Source organism: Tursiops truncatus, chromosome X (assembly GCF_011762595.2).
Source record: "Tursiops truncatus isolate mTurTru1 chromosome X, mTurTru1.mat.Y, whole genome shotgun sequence".
NCBI lineage: Eukaryota > Metazoa > Chordata > Mammalia > Artiodactyla > Delphinidae > Tursiops > Tursiops truncatus.
The window spans coordinates 43,708,940-43,732,858 of NC_047055.1; the positions used below are offsets into that span (position 1 = coordinate 43,708,940).

General features: G+C 41.0%; 2 protein-coding genes across 3 annotated transcripts in view; both read left to right on the plus strand.

The window, feature by feature from the left end:
* TRMT2B (tRNA methyltransferase 2 homolog B) overlaps positions 1-21,374 on the plus strand; it is an 87,131-nt gene extending 65,757 nt beyond the window's left edge. The window contains exon 13 of the mRNA XM_033849285.2: positions 18,447-21,374. The gene's annotated coding sequence lies outside the window, so the exon portion shown is untranslated. The remainder of the gene's footprint in view (positions 1-18,446) is intronic.
* XKRX (XK related X-linked) overlaps positions 1-23,919 on the plus strand; it is a 68,542-nt gene that overhangs the window by 30,932 nt on the left and 13,691 nt on the right. The window lies entirely within an intron of this gene.

A 23,919-nucleotide genomic window follows, 5' to 3' on the forward strand; every position in this document is an offset into this window, starting at 1 on the left:
TGTCTCCTGAGAGCGCACTGTGAAAACATTGCTCTACTAAAACATGGTTATTTTTTAAATTTATTTATTTTTTGCGGTACGCGGGCCTCTCACTGCCGTGGCCTCTCCCACTGCGGAGCACAGGCTCCAGACGCGCAGGCTCAGCGGCCATGGCTCACGGGCCCAGCCGCTCTGCGGCATGTGGGATCCTCCCTGACCGGGGCACGAACCCGTATCCCCTGCACTGGCAGGCGGACTCTCAACCACTGCGCCACCAGGGAAGCCCAAACATGGTTATTTTTAATAGAAGCGATTAGGCCTTTGCAATATTGGAGTATTTCTCATTTTGTCAGTTGTGGGGCAAAAGAGGTAGGAACCAAGTGCATTGAGTGACCTGTGACTATCTCAAAGGGTGAGCGTTTGAGTTCCAAAAGGGATGGATATAAGATTTAGAAGGATCAATGGCAGTGCTTTTGGCCAACGTATTTGGAGGGCCCATACAAATTTTGCCAATTGAGTTTTAATAATGCCGTTACTGCATTTGAATAAACCAGAGGATTGAAGGTGCTAAGTGCAGTGAAACTGTTGTAAAACTGGCCAAACAGCACAGACGTCAAAAATACCTGACCAGTGAAATGGATCCCTTGATCATTATGAAGTTTGAGAGGATTTTCCCAGGTAGGTATAATATTTTCCAAAAGGACTTTAGCCACAGAAGAGGCAGTAGCCTCTCTGCAAGGGAAGGCTTCAGTCCAGTGTGAAAACATTCAGGCCATGACCAAAACATATTTATTTACATCCCTGAGATGGAGGAAGTTGTATGAAATCCAATTGCTAGACCTTGAATGGTCTATAAGGCAGTTTAAAATACTTGGGAGCAGTAAGAATAGGCTTCCCTGGGTTGTACTTTGGACCAGTGGGACAAATGAGGTAGGCATTTTTTTCAGCTTTGTTAATGTTTCCCGACGAATATTGATTCATGAACGTTGTAATTTTGTCAGTAGACCAATGGTTTAATGCATATACAATGATTAGGAGTAGGAATATTAGAGTCTTCAGTAAGACTGAATTGTTATTTGATCTGAACCAAAGCTTTCGCTTTTTATCAAACCAAGAGTTGTTGAATTTCCAATCTTGTGTTTCCTTTTCTGAGGCCAATTGTTGGGCTTCTCCAGCCAGTTTTTCTAAGTTATCATTTGGGGAAATATCCCTTTGGACCGTGACAGAAGTTTGACTGCTTTTGGTTCCTTTAAGGGCAGCATTCCCTGTGGAACTGTCAGCAAGGTAATTTCCCTTAGCTTCCAGGGAGTCAAGTTTAGAATTTTCTGGAATTTTAATAATAGCTTAAGTGGCAGGTAAAAGTATTATATTCAATAATTCCTGAACATAGGGGCCATTTAAAATTTTATTTCCACTGGAAGTTAGGAAGCCATGTTGCTTCCACAATATTCCAAAATCATGAGCTTTTCCAAAAGCATGTCTACTATCAGTATAAATATTGGCAGTTTTGTACTTGGCTGAAGTACAGCCCTGTTAGGCTGAAGTAGCCATAGGTAAAGATGCTGCCTCAACAACATAAAAAGGAGTTCTGATAGCATCCCCAGCACAATATTTACTATGATCACCTTTTAAAAAAGAACCATCAGCAAACCATGAGAAGTCAACATTACCCAAATGATTTTCCTGCAGATCATCACAAGGTATCAGGAGGTGATCCATAAGTGTTAAGCAGTTGTGAGGGACTTCGTTGATGATGGAGGAGAGAGGAGTCACAGGGTTAATGTTATTACAACCTGAAAGAGTTATGTGAGGAAGTTAACAAAAGGACTTCTTAGGAGTTGAGGTGGCTGAGAAATGTTGAGTGTGATGAGAATTCAGAAGGGCTTCTACCGCATGAGGTACAAAAATGGTTAAAAGGGATCCCACCACGATCTTTTTGATAGCCTTAACCAAAAAGGCAGTGGCAGTAATGGCTCTAAGGCAAGGTGTGGGGTGGGGGTGTCCCTGTGCCACAAGGTCCAGTTGCTGGCTATAATACCCTGTGGATCAATGGTGGTCCCCATGTTTTTGGGTGAGTACCCCAAAGGCATTACCTTCCTTTTCATATAAAAACATGGAAAAGGGAATCTGATCATTGGATGCCCAAGGGTGTGTGGGTTCATCAAACTCTCCTTTAAGGCCTTAAAGGCTATTTTGTCTGGTTCTTCCCATAAAATTGTGTTGGGGTTGCTCTTTAGTAAAATATACAGAGATTTGGCTGTAAGAGAGAAATCTGGAATCCAGTTTCAGCAATATCCACCTAGCCCGAGAGAACCTTGTAGTTGGCGCTTAGTTTTGGATTTTCAGAAACTCAGGACATCATGAAGCCTTCTGGATCCAGGTATAGCCCTTTTTCTGGTATCAGATGCCCTAAATATCGAACCTGGGTTTTTTTTTTCCCTTGGCAACCTTATGTCACTTTAAGGCTAAAAGCTTTAGCAAGTGGATGCTGTTTTCCTATGAGAAGGCTTGAGAAGGAGGGCAAAGAAGCAAATCATCCACATACTGCAACAAAGTAGAACCCCAAAGGAACTTTATACCATCCAGATCAGCCTTCAGGATTTGTGAGAAATAAGGACTCTCAGTAAAACCCTGAGGCATTACTGTGCAGGTGAATTGTTTCTCTTCCCAAATGAAGGCAAAAAGGTATTGGTTAGAATGCGCTGCATAAATCAGTCATAGTAAAGAGTTTGCTTCTGTTGGAAACAGATGTTAGTAGCATATGAAAGTCCAGAATAACAGGGTGTTGAAGGATAACAGTCTTGTTTATTGCTCAGAGGTCCTGGACAAACTTCCACCCTCAGCCCTTAGGTTTTCTTGCTGGTAAAATCAGAGGACTACAGGGATTAGTACAAGGGATAATGAGGCCTTGAGCCTTGTTATCTTCTATTAAGGGCTTTTTACCTTGAACGCCTTCTTTACTTACAGGGTGCTGATTAATTCTGGGGAGAAGTTTGGGGGGGGTATTTGAATCTTGATGGGATGTACACTGTGAATTACCAATATCAGTTGGAGATTTTGCCCACAAGGAGGGTAGTAGCTGATCCAATAGGGACAAATGATCAATATTTCCAGAATCAGCTGTAGTACCATCAGAGACAGAGCAAACAAAAGATGTCAAAGGGTCATTTAATTCACCTGATTGACTGCTTTGATGACTACTGTCAAATTGTAGAATTATTTCTTCCTTTTGGGAGAGAAAAATTCTGGCGTGACGCTGTACTTCTCTAAGAAGACTCAGTGAAATAAGTGGATAGGGGTGGAGGAACTAAGGAGAAAAGGGTGTGTATCTCTCAAAGGGCCTAAACAAAAGAGAATAGGTTCAGAGACAGGAACCTCTTGAGGTTCATTAGGGATCCCTACTATTTGAACTGTCTTAGTGCTCCAAGGTAGAAACCATTTTATTGTAGTGGGGTTGAGCATCAAGAGTGTGGCTCTGGTGTCAGGGCTGGAAAAGATTTATCCTTAATCTGGAGAAATGTTCTTCAAGATAATTAAGAGGGAGGGATTGGGAATAGCCCTTATAGTTCCTTTGAATCCTGTCATTGAGAATTGGGAGGATGTTGGATAGACAAGTTAGAAGGCTGAAGGCACCTGAAGTGCTTAAATTGGTAACAATCTCTTTTCTGATATCCTGGCTCTTTGCAATAATAGCAGAAACTAGGAGGGTTTTGGTTTTGTTTAGGGGCCTCCATTTGCTGGAGTTGAAGATCAAGAATTTTAGCAGTTTTCCTTTTATGTGACTCATCTAGAGTGTAAGAGAGCTGGTTTGCCAGATTAACTAAATCTGGAGTGGACAAAGTTTCCCATTCCATCCTGGTCGTTTTTACTAGAAGAGAAAAACCCTGGTTCAGCCCACTAATAAAAATAGAGTTGAAAGCTACCCAGGAAGAACAACATCTGAGGGAAGATTAGAATTTTCCTTAAACACATTCTGAAGTTGATCATAATAGTCATAAACAGGTTCATTAGGTTTTTGTGTGCAAGCCTGAATTTTGTTCCAATCAACAGGCTTTGGAAAAGCACTATGAATTGCTCTATAAAGTCACTTAGTGATTGCCTGAGCTTGATTGGTAAATAGGCTGGTCTCCCAGTTGTAATTCTAGAGACCTTTCAGGATTTCCCCAGTTGGTGATTTTCATCCAAAGCTGGGCCTGGCCTTCACTGACAAGCATATGAACTAGCTGATTTAAGTCAGAGTTGATAAGTCTGAATGACTATATTAAATTCCTCAGCATATCTGTAAGGATTTCAGTTCCTTTGGGAAAATCTTTGACTATAGCTTTGCAGTTCCACTTTAGTCCAGGGGATATAAAAAAATTAAGAGTTTAGTCTCTGGATCCTCACAAGGCTTAATTTTAGAGAGACAGGTTCTGGTAAGTTCAGAGGAAATGGCAGTGGGGAGAGATTCAGAGAAAAGGGCAAGTTTGGTGAGAGAATTAGTATGGCGGAACTGAGGGTTACAGAGGAGGGATAGGTGGCATAAAAGGGAAGAAGGAGGATGGCACTGGAGGCAGAGCCAGGGGAAAGGAATAAGATGACACTGGATGCAGTATCTGTGATGCAGAAGCCAGGGAAGAGGAACATGAGGCTTTTGCAGCCATTCTATCTTTCTTTGTTTGCCTCAGAGGATCTTAAAATCTTATTTTGCAGAGATGCAATTTTAGGCTCCTGATAATGTTTGGAAGCCTCAAAATAATTGAAACAGGCATTCCATTCAGTTTTGGAAATTTTACAGGTGTGGTTGTCAATTTGGTCTTAAGAAAAGTAAGTTTGGAATTTCAATAGTTCTCCATAATGACCATTCATGTTCTAAATTGCCTTTGGTTAGGTTGGTCCATTCACTTAGAAATGTACATGAGGAAGGAGTGCGGTTTTTTTTTTTTTTTTTTTTTTTTGCGGTACGCGGGCCTCTCACTGTTGTGGCCTCTCCCGTTGCGGAGCACAGGCTCTGGACGCGCAGGCTCAGTGGCCATGGCTCACGGGCCCAGCCGCTCCGCGGCATGTGGGAACCTTCTCAGACCGGGGCACGAACCCGTGTCCCCTGCATCGTCAGGCGGACTCTCAACCACTGTGCCACCAGGGAATTCCAGGACTGCAGTTTTTAAACATAAAATCAGCCAGGGTCCTTGTAGGTAAGGGTGCCCTCAAGTATTTAAATAATTGGGATCCCATTTCTCAGAGGTTTTTCTTTAGAGTAAAATAGTAATTTTCAAACAGCCTAAACAGCTTAAACAGGCTCAAACAGCCTGCAGGACTACTACCAGCCAGTTCTAAGGGAACAATCTAATCTCAAAGGAGCCAGGCCAAAGGCTGCTCGGAGCAGCCTAATCCTGAAGGAATCAGGCTGAAGGCTGAATAGCACAGTTCCAATGAAATAACTCCTGTTCCAAAAGAAATCAAGCTGAAGGCTACCACAGTTCCAGTTGGAATAGTCTGATTTCAAAAAAAAAAAAAATAACAGGCCAAAGTGCCAAAGAAGTACTCACTGACAGAATAAGGCCTTAATCAGAAAGAATAAACCATTAAAATAGATCCCAAATTAAACCTGGAGAGCTTCAAAACACAAAGAGGGCAGGAGCTTGGATCCAGGAGAAAAACTTGCCCTTAAACCTCGGGGTCAGCAATAAAAAACCGTTCAGTGGGATTTTTAGTTACCGTACCTGTCTGTGCACCAGCCTCAGAGTTGTTGGGGGTCTCCTCTGGATCCCTGTATGGGCCCCCAAAATGTTGACCTTAAACAAACAGACTGCCAGTTACTTCTCAGGTAAAAGTGGATTTACTCAGAGTCAGCAAAGAATTGTAATTTGGTGTCTGCAACTGTGGTGAGCCACAGGCAAGTCCCTCTGCCACAAGGAGGAGAGACCTCTTACTGACAGTTCGAAGAGGAAGTTGGGAAGGCTAGTAAGCAGAGAGTCCATTGGAGGAATTGAGAGTTCGAAGTATAGTGGCTTTTCATTGGCTGAGTTTTGGCAGTCTCTCATTGGCTGAGCTCTTGCCAGGCAAAAAGACTAAGTTTTTTTCCTGCCTGTTGGGGGCTGCTATTGTCGTAGGTTGTGAGAGCTCCCCCTTCTGGCTTCTTTTTTTTTTTTTTTTTTTTGCAGGGCCTCTCACTGCTGTGGCCTCTCCCGTTGCGGAGCACAGGCTCCGGACGCGCAGGCTCAGCGGCCACGGCTCACGGGCCTAGCCGCTTCGCGGCATGTGGGATCTTCCCAGACCGGGGCACAAACCCGTGTCCCCTGCATCGGCAGACGGACTCTCAACCACTGCGCCACCAGGGAAGCCCCCCTTCTGGCTTCTTGACTCTATTTTATTTGAGGTTTCTGTTTGTTAATTTTTACAATACCTCACACTAGTATTTGTTAAAATTAAAGAACCAGTATCGATACATTATTATTAACTAAAGTACATACCTCATTCACATTTCCTTAGTGCATTCTCTTTTGCCTTCAGTGTTACAGACTCCACTTATTTCCAAAGTCAGTTGGGTCACCACACTTACCCTGCCTCCTTCAATGAAGTTGTTTCATACATTTGTAATACACATACTGTAATAAGTTAATTTTGTGTGTCAACTTGACTGGGCCATGGGGTGCCCAGATATTTGGCCAAACATTATTCTGGGTGTTTCTGTGAGGGTGTTTATGGGTGAGATTAACATTTAAATAGACTGAGTAAAGCAAATTGCTCTCCCTAATTTGACTTCATTCAGTCAGTTGGAGGCAGGACTAAGAACAAAAAGGCTGACCCTCCCCCAAGTAAGAGAGGAAGGAGTCAGAAGTCTGACTGCCTTTGAGTTGGGACATTGACTTCTTTTCTGCCTTCAGACTCAAAGTGAAACAACCCAGGCTCTTCCTGGGTCTTGAGTCCGCTGGCCTTTGGACTGGAACTACAACCATCCACTCTTCTGGTTTTCAGGCCTTCGGACTCGTACTGGAACTAAACAGTCTGCTCTCCTGAATCTCTAGCTTGCCAATTCACCCTGCAGATTTTGGGACTTGCCAGACTATATAAATGCATGAGCCAGTACCTTATAATAAATCTACACACACACACACACCTCCTGTTGCTGGGATGTGAACAGCTACATGTTCTTGCATCAGGACCTCCTTCTATCCTACCCCTTCTCTCCTGCCTCCAGTTCTCTGCCTCAAATACTCTCCTCCCACCCTTCACTTTCATGGTTCGTTCTCATCTCTCAGTTCTCTCATCTTCCTGTCACCTCCTCAAAAGAAGCCTTCCCTGACCCAGGTTATTTCCATTTCCCTTTTCATCCCTGTTATTTTTATTTTAAACAACTTTTTAGTTAAAATAAAGATACAGAAAACTACACAAAACAAAACTTAGCTTAAAGAGTTACTATAAAGTGAACACCCTAGTAACCATCATCTTATTTAATCTACATGTTTATTCTCTATTCCTTTCTCTTTTCTTTTCAACATTACCATACCTTAAAATAGACTTTAAAAACCCACATCTATACAGTTTTAAGACACATAGATTCATGTATCCACAATCTATAGACAGAACAGTTCCATCACCCCAAAAAGCTCTCTGTTGCTATCCCTTTATAGTTTCACCTCTTCCCCAACCTCCCCCACCCCACTAACCTCTGGCAACTAATAATCTGTTTTCTATTATTATAGTTTTGTCATTTCGAGAATGTTATATATATGGAATCATACATTTATGATTAAAACTGGCTTTTTAACATCAGCTTCATGCCATTGAAATTCATCCAAATAGTTGTATATATAAATAGTCGGTTTCTCTTTATTGCTAAATAGTATTCCATTGTGTGGATGTACCACAGTGTATTTATTCTATCTTTTGAGGAACATTTGAATTATTTCTAATTGGGGCAGTTGTGAATGGAGCTAGAATAAACATTCATGTTCAGGATTTTTTTTTTTTTTTTTTTTTTTTTTTTTGCCGTACGTGGGCCTCTCACTGTCGTGGCCTCTCCCTTTGCGGAGCACAGGCTCCAGACGCGCAGGCTCAGCAGCCATGGTGCACGGGCTCAGCCGCTCCGCGGCATGTGGGATCCTCCTGGACTGGGGCATGAACCCTTGTCCCCTGCATTGGCAGGCAGACTCTCAACCACTGTGCCACCAGGGAAGCCCTATGTTCAGGACTTTTTTTAACAAGATGAATGTTTATATTTTTTTAATTGAGGTATAGTTGATTTATAATATATTAACTTCAGGTGTACAAGATAATGATTCAGAATTTTTCTAGATTATACTCCATTTATAGTTATTATAAAATATTGACTGTTTTCCCTGTGCTGTACAATATATCCTTGTAGCTTATTTATTTTATACATAGTAGTTCGTACCTCTTAATCCCCTACCCATATCTTGCCCTTTCCCCTTCCCTGTCCCCACTGGTAATCACTAGTTTGTCCTCTATATCTGTGAGTCTGTTTCTTTTTTGTTATATTCACTAGTTTTAGTTCTTAGGTTCCACATATAAGTGATAATATAGTATTTGTCTTTCTCTGTCTGATTTATTTCACTAAGCATAATGCCCTCCAGGTCCATCCATGTTGTTGCAAATGGCAAATTTTCATTTTTTTATGGCTGAGTAATATCCCATTGTGTGTGTATGTGTGTGTGTGTGTGTGTGTGTGTATAACTTCTTTATCCATTTGTCTGTTGATGGTATATTCAGGATTTTTACTTTTTATTTTGAAATAACTATAGATTCACAGTACAAGGAGGTCCTATGTACATTTCACCTGGCTTTCCCTATTATTAATAATAGTTTGTATAACTATAGTACAGTATTAGAACTATGAAACTGACACTGATAAAAATGCACAAACCTTACTCAGATTTCACCGGTTTTACATGAACTCATTTATGTGCGTGTATAGTTCTATGCATTTTAAAAAATAACAGCTTTATTGAGACATAATTCACAAACCATACAGTTCTTCCATTTAAAATGTGCAATTCAGTGGTTTTTAGTATATTCAAAGAGTTGTGCATCCATCACTGCAATCAATATTAGAACATATTTTCTGTATTCTGTAAGTTTTGGTATGTTGTATTTCCATTTTTATTTGTCTCAAGATGTTTTTTTATTTATCTTTTGATTTCTTCTTTGACTCATTGGTTGTTCAGTAGCATTTTGCTTAACCTCCAACTATTTGTGAATTTTCTGGTTTTCTTCTTGTAATTGATTTCTAATTTCATACCATTGTGTTTAGAAAAGATGTTTGATATGATTTCAATCTTCTTAAATTTATTAAGACTTATGGCCTAACATATGATCTATCCTGGAGAATGTTCCATGTGTGCTTGAGGAGAATGTTTATGTTTATGTAATGTTTCTTTTCAACCTACCTATGTCATTATGTTTGAATTGGATTTCTTGTAGACACCGTGTTTGGGTCATGTTTTTTTAAGCCACTCTACCAAACTCGTTTTTTAATTGGTTTTTTTAGGCCATTTACATTTAATGTAATTGTTGATATGTTAAGGCTTATGTTTCCTGCTTTATTTTTGTTTCTTGTTTGTTCCCTCTATTTTTTGTTCCTCTTCTCAATTTTTTCTGCCTTGCTGTGTGTTACTTAAACTTTTTTTTTCAATTTTTAATTTTTCTAGAAAGATATTTATTTATTTATTTTTGGCTGCATTGGGTCTTCATTGCTTCAAGCAGGCTTTCTCTAGTTGTGTCGAGCGGGGGCTACTCTTCATTGCCGTGTGCAGGCTTCTCATTGTGGTGGCTTCTCTTGTTGCAGAGCACAGGCTCTAGGCACGCAGGCTTCAGTAGTTGTGGCACACAGGCTCCAGAGTGAAAGCTCAGTAGTTGTGGCGCACGGGCTTAGTTGCTCCGCAGCATGTGGGATCTTCCCAGACCAGGGCTTGAACCCGTGTCCCCTGCATTGGCAGACAGTTTCTTAACCACTGCGCCACCAGGGATGTCCCTTGAACCTTTTTAAAGAATTCCATTTTGGTTTATCTATACACGTTTTGAACATATTTTTCAATAGATTTTTTAGTGGTTACTCTAATTATTACATTATACATAAGTAATTTATCACAGTCTACTAATATCCACATTTTCATCTTTGGGAAGCTTTCAGCCAGTTATTTCTTCAAATACTTTTTCAGCCCTATAGTCTTTTTTCTCTTTTTCTGAGACTCCAATGATATAAATTCTGTCCTTCTTTCATTTTCCCATAGCCCCCCTGAGGCTCTGTTAATTTCTTTCCAGTTACTTCCTGAAGGGTGTGGAAGTTCAGCTCCTTGCTAGATCTCCTCAACACCAGATGGAAAAATGGGGAATGGAGGGTTGACTCTCACTACCTCACAGCTGCCAGGTGGGGATGGCCCCACTAACATTACTCCAGTGGGCTAATGGAGTGCCAGCTAGCACCACCTTGCATTGCCTTGTTCCACTTCTTTGCTACCAGGGAGGTGGGGTGGAAGTTCTGTTCTCTGTTTGGTCCCACTGATATCACACTTGTGGGGGAAACAGAGGGCCAACTCTCCCTGTCTAACTGCTGCCATGAGGGGCCAGACATGGGTGACTCTATTTGGCACCACTGACACCACAGGGAAGGGACAGTTTTTCCTCTGATGTTTGGTTAGAGTAGGTTGGGTATTATCAAAAATATTTTTCTGTTCTGGCTAGGCAGCCATTTCCCTGATTATTTAACTAAAGGGAACAATCTTCTCTTGGGGCTTTTCTTGGTCTGGGCCTTTTTGGCAATTTCAGGTTGTAGTCTTCTCCAGTGCCTTATCTGCAATATATGGGAAGCAAAAAGAAATCCCAGGCAACTCACCACTGTAGTGTTCCTCACATCCTAAAGTCTCCAGGCAGTCCACTTTCTTCTTTCCACTTTTCAGAGTCTTCCTACACTTGATTGTTATTTTGTCCAGGTTTTTTTTGTTGTTGTAAGAAGGAAGACTAGAGAGAAGTGGGCCATTAATTTTGAAAAAATATTTAATTATTTCTTTGGGTATATTTTATTGTTATTTATGTGTATTCTTGAGTTGACTTTAATTCATTTTTTGTCAGTGAAAATAATTCATGTATTATCAGTTGAAATATATTTGAATATATTGGAATAAATAAATGAATTTAATGCTACAGCTTTTTTATGAGTACCACTTTAGCTGCATATCATGGGTTTTGACTTCCTTGCTGATCATTTCTAAAAAGTTTGTAATTTCTGTTTTGATTCTCTATTTAACCCAAGGGTTACTTAGAAGAGTGTTTTAAAAATGCTAAGTGGATAGATGAGCACAGAGCTGTCCTTTGTGCTTGCATATTTCTACGTAAGGCCAGGCAGTTCTTCAGAGAGCCTTTTTCTGAGAAGCTATCATAGAAAAATGAGATTAAAAATTTGAATCCTGCTATTCTTTCCTTATTCTTCATTCTTTAGGTGTTTATCATGTACATATATTCAGTAAGTCTCAAGATGCTTGGTCTTGACAAGGAGAAAAAAATAAAGTTAAGACATATTTCCTGCCTTCAAGAAGTGTACTATTTAGTTGGGGCAATGGTATATATACCCCAAACTAGTTAAATAACAATACCTGACACTAGTGACTAAATTACTGGCAATGAGGGTCCAGAGAAAAGGGAAATCACTGTAGGCTAAAATAGCTGGGGGAAGACCTTTTGAAGGAGGGAGAAGTGTTTGAGTTAGAACTTAAAGGTAAGTAGGTAAGATTTAAATATACAAGGAGGAAAGGGAAGAATGTTTCAGGCTGAGAGACTAACATATCAAAGGCCACCTTTGATAGAAATGGGAAAGTTGAGTTATGGTGATAGAGGAAGATGATTTCAGTTGTAGCTGTGTTGAGTTTTGGATGATTATAGGACATCTGATGGGGAGATACCCTGGAAGTTATTGATCCTCATTTGGTGATAAACTAGTTGAGTTTAGCTTTGTCTAAAATAGTAGTCTGTTCTCTTTTGGCTTGGTCAGAATAGTATTCTGTTTTGGATAGAATTTTGGTTGAGTATATGTGTCATGGATGATGTACCAGATATCTTTTGCTTACCCTTCCTGATCCACCCTCTGCCCTTTTATACCCTGCTCTGTGCCCCAGGAGGCTAACCTATATGGATTACATCAGTGAGTTCCCTTTCCGTCTTGGCCTCTGGTAGGGTTTGGGCAGTGGATATCCCTGGCAGGACATCAAAGGGAGAAAAGAAACTGAGGTCAGGTTGTTTATTCCTGGCTTCCTTCTTATAGGATTGCTTCTGGTTGGCTGCTATCCCTTAACTAAAGGTCATAGCACCTTTCAAGGGGACCCTCTCTACACCACATTCTCCTTTTTCTGGTATCTGTTCCCTCCCCTCATACTTTTGGGTGTAGGGGTGGTAACAGCACCAAGTTACTGCACTATCTATCCCTCTTTGTTTTCCTATACTCTGCTCACACTTGTGGATAGTCCTTTTCGTAAACTTTCCACTAATTATGCTAATGCAAGTGCACCATCTGTTCCCTGCTGGGACCCTGACTGAAACAGATGAAGTCTCAATTTTCAAAGGCTTAGAATACAATAAAGTAAGCCTAACATAAAATATGACTAAATATGATTCAATCTGTCTCTCTGTGATTAATCTAGGCTCTTGCAGTGCTTCCAGATAATCATTCTGAAGCAGTCTTCAGAGTATCATAATGTGTAGGAGTGCCAGTTCGTGGAATATTAACAATAACTGGCATTTATCAATTACTTACTCTTTCCATGCACTGGGCTATACATGTTTTATATGCATTATTTTACTTAACCTTCACAGCAAACCTATGAAGTAGGTAATTTTTATCTTTTTATAGGCGAGGAAACTAAGTCTCAGAGAGATTAAATAGCTTACCAGAGATTTCACAGCTAAGAAAGCAGAGCTGGGATTTAAACTCGGGTCTGTCTGGCTCCATAGCTCATGTTGTAAGCACAAAGTATGGTCCTGGATCAGCAGCATCCAGGAGCTTGTTAGAAGCACAGAATCTCAGGTGTCACCTCATATTTCCTGAATCAGAATCTGCATTGTAACCGATCTCCAGGGGATTCACACATACATGAAGGCTTGAGATGCAGTGATCTAAACCATGTTACTTTACAGTCTATTACTGAATACCATAGAAAGTTCTGTTTGATTGGTGCTAGGTAAAAAGAACATTTTTTTAAAAGGTAACTATGTGAGATGATAGATATGTTAATTAGCTTGATTGTAGTAATCATTTCACAATGTATAAATGTATCAAAACATCATGTTGTACACCTTAAATATTTACAATTTTATTTTGTCAATCATACTTCAGTAAAGCTGGAAGGGAAGAATATTTACCATTCTGTGCTCTTTAACATTGGAATCATGTGGCCTTGTAAGTGGAATCCACAAAGCCAGAGCTGTCATTTTTTGAGATGAGGGCATTGAGAGCCCGTTCGGAACTCGACTTGTTGAAAGGTGCCAGGAAGCAGCCAGAGCTGCTGCTCTTGTGGAAAAGAGAACTTGGCCTTTGGTCGCTGCCAGATTTTTATGATTTACTTCAAACATGTTTAACATACACTTTTACATGCACCTTTATAGCACCTTTAGCTGCTGAATTTAAGAGACTCCCAAATCTGTGTACACTTGGCTAGCCCTCAGAAAAACTGGTCTGCTTAGAAAGTGTGATTTAATGTCCTTAGGCTCCCCTTTCTACAGTGTTATCATCCCACACCCATCCCTTAGTCACTACCTCCCCCCCATGTCCTTCCTCTCACCTCTTTCTCATTCTTGTCCATATCTCCTTTAAGAAAGCATATCAGATGATAAACCTATGAAATGTGCTCCATCTCATTAGTCATCATGGGAATTAAACTTAAACCACAATGAGATCCCACTACACATCCATCAGAGTGGTTAAAATGAAAAAAGACCTACAATACCACGTACTGATGAAAATGTGGGTCAGTTGGAACTTTCTTCCACTATTGGTGGTAGTGTAAATTGGTACAACTACTTTGGAAAAGTATTTGCCAGTGTCTACTAAAGCTGAACTTATGCATACCCTATGACCAAGTAATTCCACTCATGGATTTTTTTAAATTGTACATTTTATTTATTTATTTATTGCTTGCTTGCTTGATTGATTGACTGAAGTATAGTTGATTTACAATGTCGTGTTAGTTTCAGGTGTACAGCACTCATGGATTTTTAATCAAGAGAAACTCTCCCACATGTGAATAAGGATACGTATGCACGTACAGATGTCCACTGAAGGATTTAGTTTGTGATAGTCATTTAGGTTGTTTTCCATTTTTTACTATCAACAGAATGAATACATAAATTATAGTATGGTGAATTCATCTGACGATATTCCATAAAGCAGTTGAAATGAGTTATAACTACATGTAGCAATATAGAGCTAGAGCAAAATGTAACAAAACCATACTGTTGAGAAAAAACTTGCATAAAATTCTGTATAATTACGCTTATGTAAAATATAAGAACACAAAACAATACCCTATAATATTTATGGTACATGAATGGATAGTAAAAAGAAAAAAGTTCTCACTAAATATTTGTACACACACACACACACATACACATGCGTAGCCAGTTAGTGGCAGAGCTAGGAAGAGAAGCCAATATTCCTTCTTTTTCTTTTTTTATTAAGACTTTATTGTTTTAATTAATTTTATTGACGTATAGTTGATTTACAGTGTTGTGTTAATTTCTGCTGTACAGCAAAGTGACTCAGTTATACATATATACATTCTTTTTCATATTCTTTTCCATTGTGGTTTATCAAGGATATTGAATATAGTTCCCTGTGCTATACAGTAGGACCTTGTTGTTTATCCATCCTCTATATACTAGTTTGCATCTGCTAATCCCAAACTCCCAATCCGTCCCTCCCCCAGACCTTGGCAACCACAGAGACTTTTTTAGAACAGTTTAATGTTCACAGCAAAATTGAGGAGAAGGTACAGAGATTTTCCATACTCCTTATTATTCTTTAACCTAAGTAATGGAGGCTTCAAACCCTAAAAGGTCTGCATAGTCATTAACGTAGCTCCCTGTCTCGAGTAACTACGCCTTACGTAGCTCAGAACACATTATAGGAGCCTGGTGAGTTTAGGGGATCAACAGATTGTCTCTTTTACATGAAGTCAGGGCTCAGAGTTGCTATGAACTTTTTTTCCTATATCCTCACCCTCGGTGTACTGGCCACGAATGCTTACGTTTGACCTGCTTAAGGGTATCAGTAAACAGGGCAATGTGAAACACTAGTAAGTAGGTGACTGTTCCAGCCTAAAGCCAGACTCCTCCAGCATTTCTATTATGTTTGACTACCTCTAGTAGTAGCTGCTGGACACAAAGTCTAGCCCAGAGAACAGAAAAGCTATAAACAGTCTCCAGTGTAATTAAAATGGACTATTGGCAGAGTGCTTGAATCGAAATTCCAAGTCCTGAACAACACAAGTTTTAATGTTAAGGGCCTACAGGGTATTTAGGAAAAAACAGAATTCCTGAAAATGAAAGGCAATATATGGTCCCTGCTCTCCCTGACCTACTATGGTTACTTTTTCTCAAGTACTTATTAAGTGGGTTTAAATTCCCCAGGCTGTTAAGACCTTGAAAATCTATCAGAGGCCTATGTGAGATAGAATAAAAGAGAGTTTTAGAAGGGCAGGGAAGAAAAAGGGAGAAAAGAAAAGAAGAGATTCCCTTCGATGGGTTGTTTCCTTTCTTTGATGTTGTAATTGATGGTCTGCCTTGCCTATTTTAGGCATTTGATCTAGTAATGACCCTTGAGAAAAACCTTAAGAGAGGTTTAGGTTTCTAGTCAAAACACCACCACTTACTAGCTCTGTGACCTTGAGCAAATCAATTAACCTCTTTGAACTTTAGATACCTCATCTATAAAATGGTGATAATAGTATTTACCTAATATGGTTGATGAGGTATGTAAAATGCTTAGCACAGTGCCTTGCACACAGTAAGAGCTCAGTATATTAATGGTGATCGTTCTGGTTGTTACAGCGTCATGGAAGCAAAGGAGGAGAGCATTTTGAGTAGACAAGGGAAATCTGCTCTACATAATGCCACATACAGCCGAGGGGTCAAGGAGGATGAGAGCTGAGAAAAGGCAAGGGTTTTGAGACTTGATTAGAAATGCTGAGTGATATTTACATTCGAAACTTATCTTCTGAGCTCCTTATTTTTACTGGAAATAGGAATCAGAGTTTAAAAAGAAAATGCATCACTTTTTTGTGGTCAGGATACATATTTACTTAACTTCACAGCAAGCAATGTTTATAGGGAGTGTATATAAGAAGGTAGCTGTGGCTGTGACAGCCATAGCAGACTCCTACAACGCTGTCCATTAGAACTTTCTGTGACGTGGAAATGTTCTCTCTCTGTGCTGACCAATACACATGTGGCTGTTAAGCACTTGAAATGTGGCTAGTGTGACTGAGGAATGGAAATTTTAATTGTATTTAATCAATTAGCTTAAATTTAAATAGCCACATGTGGGTAGTGGCAGCCATCAATCTAATTGGGGAAGCAAGGCATATACTCTTGAAACCAGTTAAATACCAAAAGGATTGAGGTCAGACAGTAGAGACTTAATTGTTCAATCCTTCTGGTCTGGAGAGTTTAAGGATTTTAAGTCTTGTAGAGCAGGTGAAACTAGGGCTTCACCTTGAAGGATGTATAGTGTTTGGATAGGAGGAAAGAAGGCAGGAGGTCATTCCAGATGGGTAGGATGGTGTGGGCAAAGGTTTAGAGTTAGAAATGCTTCCTATATGAGAAGTTAGAGGACAATGGCCTTTCTAGAATAGAGTATTCATATCAGGAGTTAGATGGGTTGGGGCCAGGTCATGGACAGCCTTGAATGCTAAAACAAAGTGTTTGGGCTTTGTCCACATAGGCCAATGTTTTGCAAAGCTTGTTTAAAACACAGATTCCCAGGCCCCACCCTAACCTACTAAATCAACTTTTCTGGGTCACAGCTTAGGAAATCAGTATTATAAGTAAGCTCCACAGGTGTGTATGATGCACATTCAAGTTTCAGATCTATCAGATAGGCAGAAAGGAGCCCTTGGAAGCTTTTTGATCAAAGGAGTGACATGTTGATAGAGGAATCATAGGAAGCTTGATAAGGACAGAAGATGTAGGATATAGAAACTAGCCAAGGAAACCATTTAAGTGACTGTTCAGATATGGACTTCACAAATCCTGATCTTTCTGGCTGGTGTCCTTGGAATTGTTCAGTCGATTCCTAATATTTCCCTGCAGGCCCTATTTGAATTTTCCACACAATTTGTTTGTTGTTTTAAATGACTAGGGCCCAGGCACCACAGCTTGACTGCCTACGCTCAAATCCCAGCCGTACCATCTAAGCTGTTTTAGCTCAGACAAGCCACTTAACTTTTCTGCGCTTCAATGTCCTTATCTGTCAGCTGGAAATGATCATAGCCCCATCCCATAAGGGCATCGTGAGTATTAAATCACATCATAAACGACTTACAACAGTACCTGCCACATAATAAGCACTCAATTAATGCTGGTATTAATATTATTTAAACTAAAGAGCTCTTGGGATTTCCCTGGTGGTCCAGTGGTAAAGAATCCACCTTCCAATACAGGGGACATGGGTTCGATCCCTGGTCGGGGAACTAAGATCCCACATGCCACGGGGCAACTAAGCCCGTGTGCCACAACCACTGAGCTTGTATGCCTCAACGAGAGAGCCCGTGTGCCACAAATTACAGAGCCCACGCACTCTGGAGCCCGTGCACCACAACTAGAGAGAGAAAACCCACACACCACAACTAGAGAGAAGTCCGCGCACCACAACAAAAGATCCCACGTGCTGCAACTAAGACCCGACGCAGCCAAAAAAAAAAAGAAAAAAGAAAATTAATAATAATAAAAGAAAACTAAAGAGCTCTTTCATTTATTCCAAGTTATATAATAGTTAAAGCTAATCTTCACCAACAGAGTGTTAAATTTGCCCATCCAGAATATTAAACCCAAGCCCTAGACTTTTTGCTTAATGAGTTGTATTTCAAAGCATGATTCTTCACTAAATTTAACATATGATTATCCTTCATAAAATAAGTCTAAATAGAGGACAAATTGTTCTTCCCACTGAACGTTTTAATCTATGGTTAGTTCTTGGCTATGAATTATATATCTTTTAAAACTTTGTACCTTTTATATTGCTACTAGCTTTCAGTGAATGCTCTTTATGATACTCATTTCAGAAAAAAAGAATGAACTCTTTTTTGTTCTTATAGGGGACTGATAATGGACTGATAATGCAAAGATATATATCTCATCTGGTGTCAGTGAGCTCACGATGTACTGTGGGTGCAGTGACAGCTTTTTCAAGGAATGAGAAATTCTCTTTAGATGCCTACTTGGTAGTTTGTGAACTTTTGGCTTCTGCTTCACTTTTCTTCCAGGCCTCACCAGAATAGAAGCTTCTCCTAGTCTCTCCAGTTTCTGTTGACAGTCAGCTGCCTGAAGCAACTCTCAAGATGTACCTTCAAGCTTGAAGGCAGAGAGGGAAGGAAACAGCTGAAGACCCATCATAGCTACCTACACACTTCTGAGACAGGCTGAGCCAAGAAATTGCCTTAGACTCTTCTTTCTGCTTTCAGAAACAAAGTCTCTTCCAACTTTGTTCACTTACGTTCTGCTAGATGGTTGAAAAAGATGGGTTTGTGACATGGCTCGTTAAGGTTCTTTTTTATGTTTTGAACAGATGAATATCTATTTTCCCTACTACCGTCTCCCTCATTGTCCATTTCCCTTCACTGGAGTCAGTCACTGTTACCAGTTTCTTGTGTATCCTTCTTGAGATATTCTATGCATATTTGTATATGTACACCCCTAATTTTTATACAATTGTAGCATACCATAAATGCTATTCTGCACCCTACTTTTTTCACTTTTTACATAGAAGGCTGTTTCATATCAGTACATAAAGAGCTTCTTTATGGCTACATGGCTGCACAGCGTTCCATAATTATTAGAGATATACCAGAATTTATTTAAGCAGTTCTTTGTTGGTGGATGTTTAGGTAGTGTCCAACCTTTGGCTATTATAAACATGCTTATACATATTATATTTCACATGTGAGAGTATATCTCTAGGAGAAATTGATTAGGATACTTCGGTCATTGGCTTGTTCAGTTGCTTGGTGGCGATAAAACCACAGTACTACGTATGGAATCAAAGATTCTAGGAGGCCTAGCCATGCCTAACTACACCGATGTCATGGGATGTTAAGCTAGACAGAATCTTGGAGATCCCAGAGAGGACCAAGATCACACAAAGATTTAGAAGCAGATCCAGGATTAAAACCCACAGTGTTTTAGTCCAGTCTATAATGTAGCTCTTTTTACTACACCACACTGCTGTGGGTCAGAGAGATTTGGCATGGCCTGATTTCTGTCCTGCCGGGCAGGACTGTCCATTATCTGGCCCACAGTGATCTCACTACCCTGTCTTTACATGATTTCTCTTCCCGGGATCTGACTTTGCCAACCTAATTTATCCTACTTTTCCCTGCTGCTCTGACTTCTCCCACTAATAATAACTCCATCTTTTTTAAAAGTTAGAACTGAAGTCCTTGACAATTGGGGGACCCTTTAGTAGTAAAGCCAAGTAGGAGAGGCAGGAGTACTGGGAAGGATGTCTGGTAATGGCGTAAGATTTATGATCTTACACAAGCTTTCTACTCTTAGTTCATCCGTTGAGTCATCGTATAGTGTAGGAGGAGTCCCTTTCTCCTCTTGGCACGGCTGGAATATCTCCTTTCCTTGGCCATAAGGTCAAACACCTTAAGGTCCAACAAGCATATAATGTGCCCAATAGGAAAGAATATGAAAGTGTGTGCGGATAGTTTAATTCTTACTGAATTGTGCTAGGGAGCAAACTACAGGTGATATTCTTCGTGGGCAGCCCAAGGAAATCAAGGACCCATGTGTGGACTGACTCTTAAGTCTATCTTCACTTTGGCTCAGGCCACAGAGGGGTCAACTGCTGCCAGTATTTATGAAATGCGCACTATGATGATGGATAAAATTGTTTTAGGAGCAGATTGTAGAGCTATCCCTGGGACAGCTTTTCTCAAGTTATGATCCTCTGAGCACTTGCATTACTCGAAGGATGGGGCCCTGGAATCTGCAAGTAGTCTTCTTTCCCAAATAATTCTTATGTGAATGTAACTATGAGAACTACTTCCTAAGGAATGGTAAATTGAGAAGGTGGTTGTGAGCCTTTGAATTTGGGGTGGCCTGTAAAATTAGTGAGAAGATCTGACCAGCAATTCCAGGTAGCATATGGATATTTCATTTGAGAGGATATAAAGACTGGGTTAGGTGCCTCCTATGTGCTTCCACAGATTCTGTGCTTCTATCATAACCCTTGTCACACTGTATTGTAGTTGAATGTTTTTGTCCCTTCCCCTATAATCCAGAGGGTTCTTAGTTGTGAGCAACAGAAATTGATTGGCTAATTTAAGCAGAAAATGCTTGTCTTAAAAGCATATTGAATAGCTCCCAGAATCCCAAGTTGGACTGGAGAACCAGACTCAGGGCTACACAGCCAACATCACAGCTGTCACCATTACTACCGCCATGCTAGCACCATTAGTGGGTTGGCTTAGGTCCTCAGAGATGCAGAAACCAAGCTGGGATTAGATATGCAGGAGATTTATTGGGGAAAATGTCAGTGAGAGAACATAGGGAGGAAGCTGGGAGAGATGTTAAACTGCAGTGTAAATCTGACCTTTATGGATGAGAGAAGGAAAGAAGAAGGTTAGGTAGGAAGTGTCGTAGACTGAAGTGCAGTGCTAATAAAGTTTGACCAGGCTGATGGGGAGTTCTGTTGCCATAGTCACAGGCCACATAGTCCTGTGTCTCCCAGAAATGGGGCTGACTTAGTATCTCTGCTGTGCTCAGTCACTGGCTGGGAGCAGTGTGGCTTCAGAACAAAGCAGCAAATATTGGGGTGAATTTAAAGCACAGCAGCTGGGGCAAAGGTCAGTGACACTTCCCACATTGGAAGAACCAAGAGGCACATTTTCATGACTGTCTGAATTGGAGAAGATTGTCCACTTCTTTGGGTCACTGGCTCCCAATTCAAGGGATGGATCCTTGGATTGAGGGAGCCTAAGTCACATGCCTGTGCCCCAACTACAAGGGGGCCCTGCTTCTTAGCAAGAGTCCTGTGTCCTCTCCCCCAGATAAAAGGCTCAAATGCTGTACAGCGACACCCCTAAAAGGACAAATGTCTGTTATACCATTACACTCTGTGAACCCCTTGAGAGCAGAGATCTTTGTCTTACTGCTATTACAAATAAATGTTTATTGAAATAACTGAATGAGTGTGGCCAGCTAGTGTTCAAACGACCTTGTACACACACACACACACAATCAATCAATTTAGCCATCAGGGAAATGCAAATGAAAAACCACTAGGATGGTTATAATGAAAAAAGATAAGTGCCGTCGAGAATGTGGAGAAACACAGTGCTGATAGAAATGTAAAATGGTGCAGCCACTTTGGAAAATGGATGGTGAGGGAGTGGCTTGGAAAAGGATAATCAAAAGTCTTTGTTCTCAGGGAGCTTAGAGCAAAAAGAGAAGGCCCAGAGGATACCTGACTGATTTTGCATTACATATCTCTTAAGGATTCTAACAGTCCAAACCGAGCATTCTACAGACGGAAGCCATTCTTCCATCCTAACTACTGATTCTCCAGGCCTTGTCCATCACCTCTCACCAGATAGTGTTCTGTGACTGGACTATCAGCCACTTGCAGCACATCTCTCTCCTTCCTCTCCTCTTCCCTCATGGATGCCAGCTACCTCTTATGAATCAGCTCTGGCTGTAGGGGCTTTGTAAGCTCAAACCTATCTCCGAACCTTATGTAGTTCAGAGGGGTTCTGAAAGCTGATAAATACGCCAAGAGCTTTTTGATCAAACTGCTTTTAGACCCGTTCTCTGTTCCTGCTGAGTCGGGGGCTGGAGGTAGGGGGAGTGGGGAGTCAAATCTTGGGTCTCCCTTTCTTGCAGAACCAAACCCCTGAACACGGCGTAGCATTCAAGGGGAAGCAAGGGGTTATCACCTCAGATGATCAGTCCTTGGGAGAACAGTGCTCCTAATGGGGAAGGGGTTCCCAGGTCCTCAGCAGTCTGATGAGTATCAACATTTCCAGGTCTGTAGTCTTAAGAAGAGTAAAGGGCTGGAGTCTAGAGATTGTCTAAAAGAGGAAGGAAAGTTGGACAGAAACAGGGCAAATTCTCAGTCAGTTTCTCCCAGCAGGGCAAAAGGAACAAGGAAATAAGAGACCAGAGGATTTAGTGACCTAAAGCGCCAGAGAGTCCTAGGGCTGAAAACAGAGAAGCTAGTGGGTGAGGGGGATCAAATGGCAGGAGATTTACACGTATTTACCAACCTTGGGGGTCCAAAAAAAATGTAACAGTAGGGTCTCTGCCTTCAAGGAGCTTATGGTAATTTAGTGGTGAAATAAAGATTAATATACTTGAAATAATTTGTAATTTGGTGCTAAACTGTGGGATTGACCCAAAAAAGTGCTGTAGGAGCTCTGAGAAGGGAGAGATCATGTGGGCTGACATCCTCTGTGAGCTGAATGGCTGACTGAGGCAGTAGGTGCCCCACAGGACTTTATGCTCCAGCTACAGTGGCTACAGCTTTTAGAGATGAGTGTGCCTGAGTCTTGTATGTTTTCCTGGAGGAAACACAGGGGAGAAAGCTTCATCATCATCACTATTTGTTAATCACTATCATCAACAAGAACCACAATAAACATTGAGCATCCCTCCCTGAGTCTACACTTCTGTTTAGGAGGCAGGGCAGACAGAAGGAGTTGAAGGACTAGAGCAAGAGAGTATATGCCAGTAGCACGAAGACAGAGGGAAAAGTGAGAGCTGGGGAGGTGAGGGAAGGCTTCCTGGAGGAGGTAATACTTGAACTGACCCTTGAAAGAAGATTAGGCTTTGGGCTAATGCAGAAAAGAGTGAAGGGGGTTGTAAACGGCCTCAACACAGCACTGAGGGAGCAAGGCAAGTGTGATTAAGTGAGAAAACCTGCTGGACTGAAGCAAAGGGTGTGGCAGGGTAGCGTGGGTGATGAAGTTGGAGAGGAAAATAGTCTGATGATTATAGAGAGCCTTAAATGTCAGACAGAAGGAGTCATATTGGAACAAAGTAGGAAGGCAGTGTAGATTTGTGTATTTGGGGAATGAGAAGGGCACAAGGAAGAAGGAGAGGCTAAAAGAAAAACATGGGGATTCTGCATTCTTCCTAGTTTCAGTCTCCCATGTCAGGGTGGCCAACTCATCCCAACACAGCAAACAGATGAGTTTCTCACCCTACTTGTGATCCATCTTGGGAATAGGTCTTGAAGAAGCCTACAAGAAGTTCTGCACCGTATACTGTTGGCAGAGAACTTTGTGCCTTTTGGAAAGGCCCAAGCCATCAACACTATGAAGTGTTCTCAGATAGCATTGCCCTGCCTTGTGAAACAGAAAGGAGGAAGGGTCAGCCTCCTGACCACACGTACAGACAAAGATGGGACATCTGCTTCAAAAGCAACAACCTTTTGAAGCTGATCTGTTCTTGAATCAGCCCTGGGGAAAGGAGACAGCAATTGCAGGAATCTTAAAAACCAATACAACAGCAAGACTAAGCCTTTCTTGAAGCCATCATTTTGGTGGCTGCTACTTGGCCACTCCTCACATAGATCTTTTTTACTGACTTCCTGCAGCAAAAGGAGATTGGCACAGGCTACATTTATATTATTACCAGGAGGCAGATGTTTTCTCTTTTCCCCTGGGGTTTAGAATTATGCAAATGAAGGCACAAAAACAAAAGCTCAGCAAGGTGGGGGAAGATTGCTCTTAA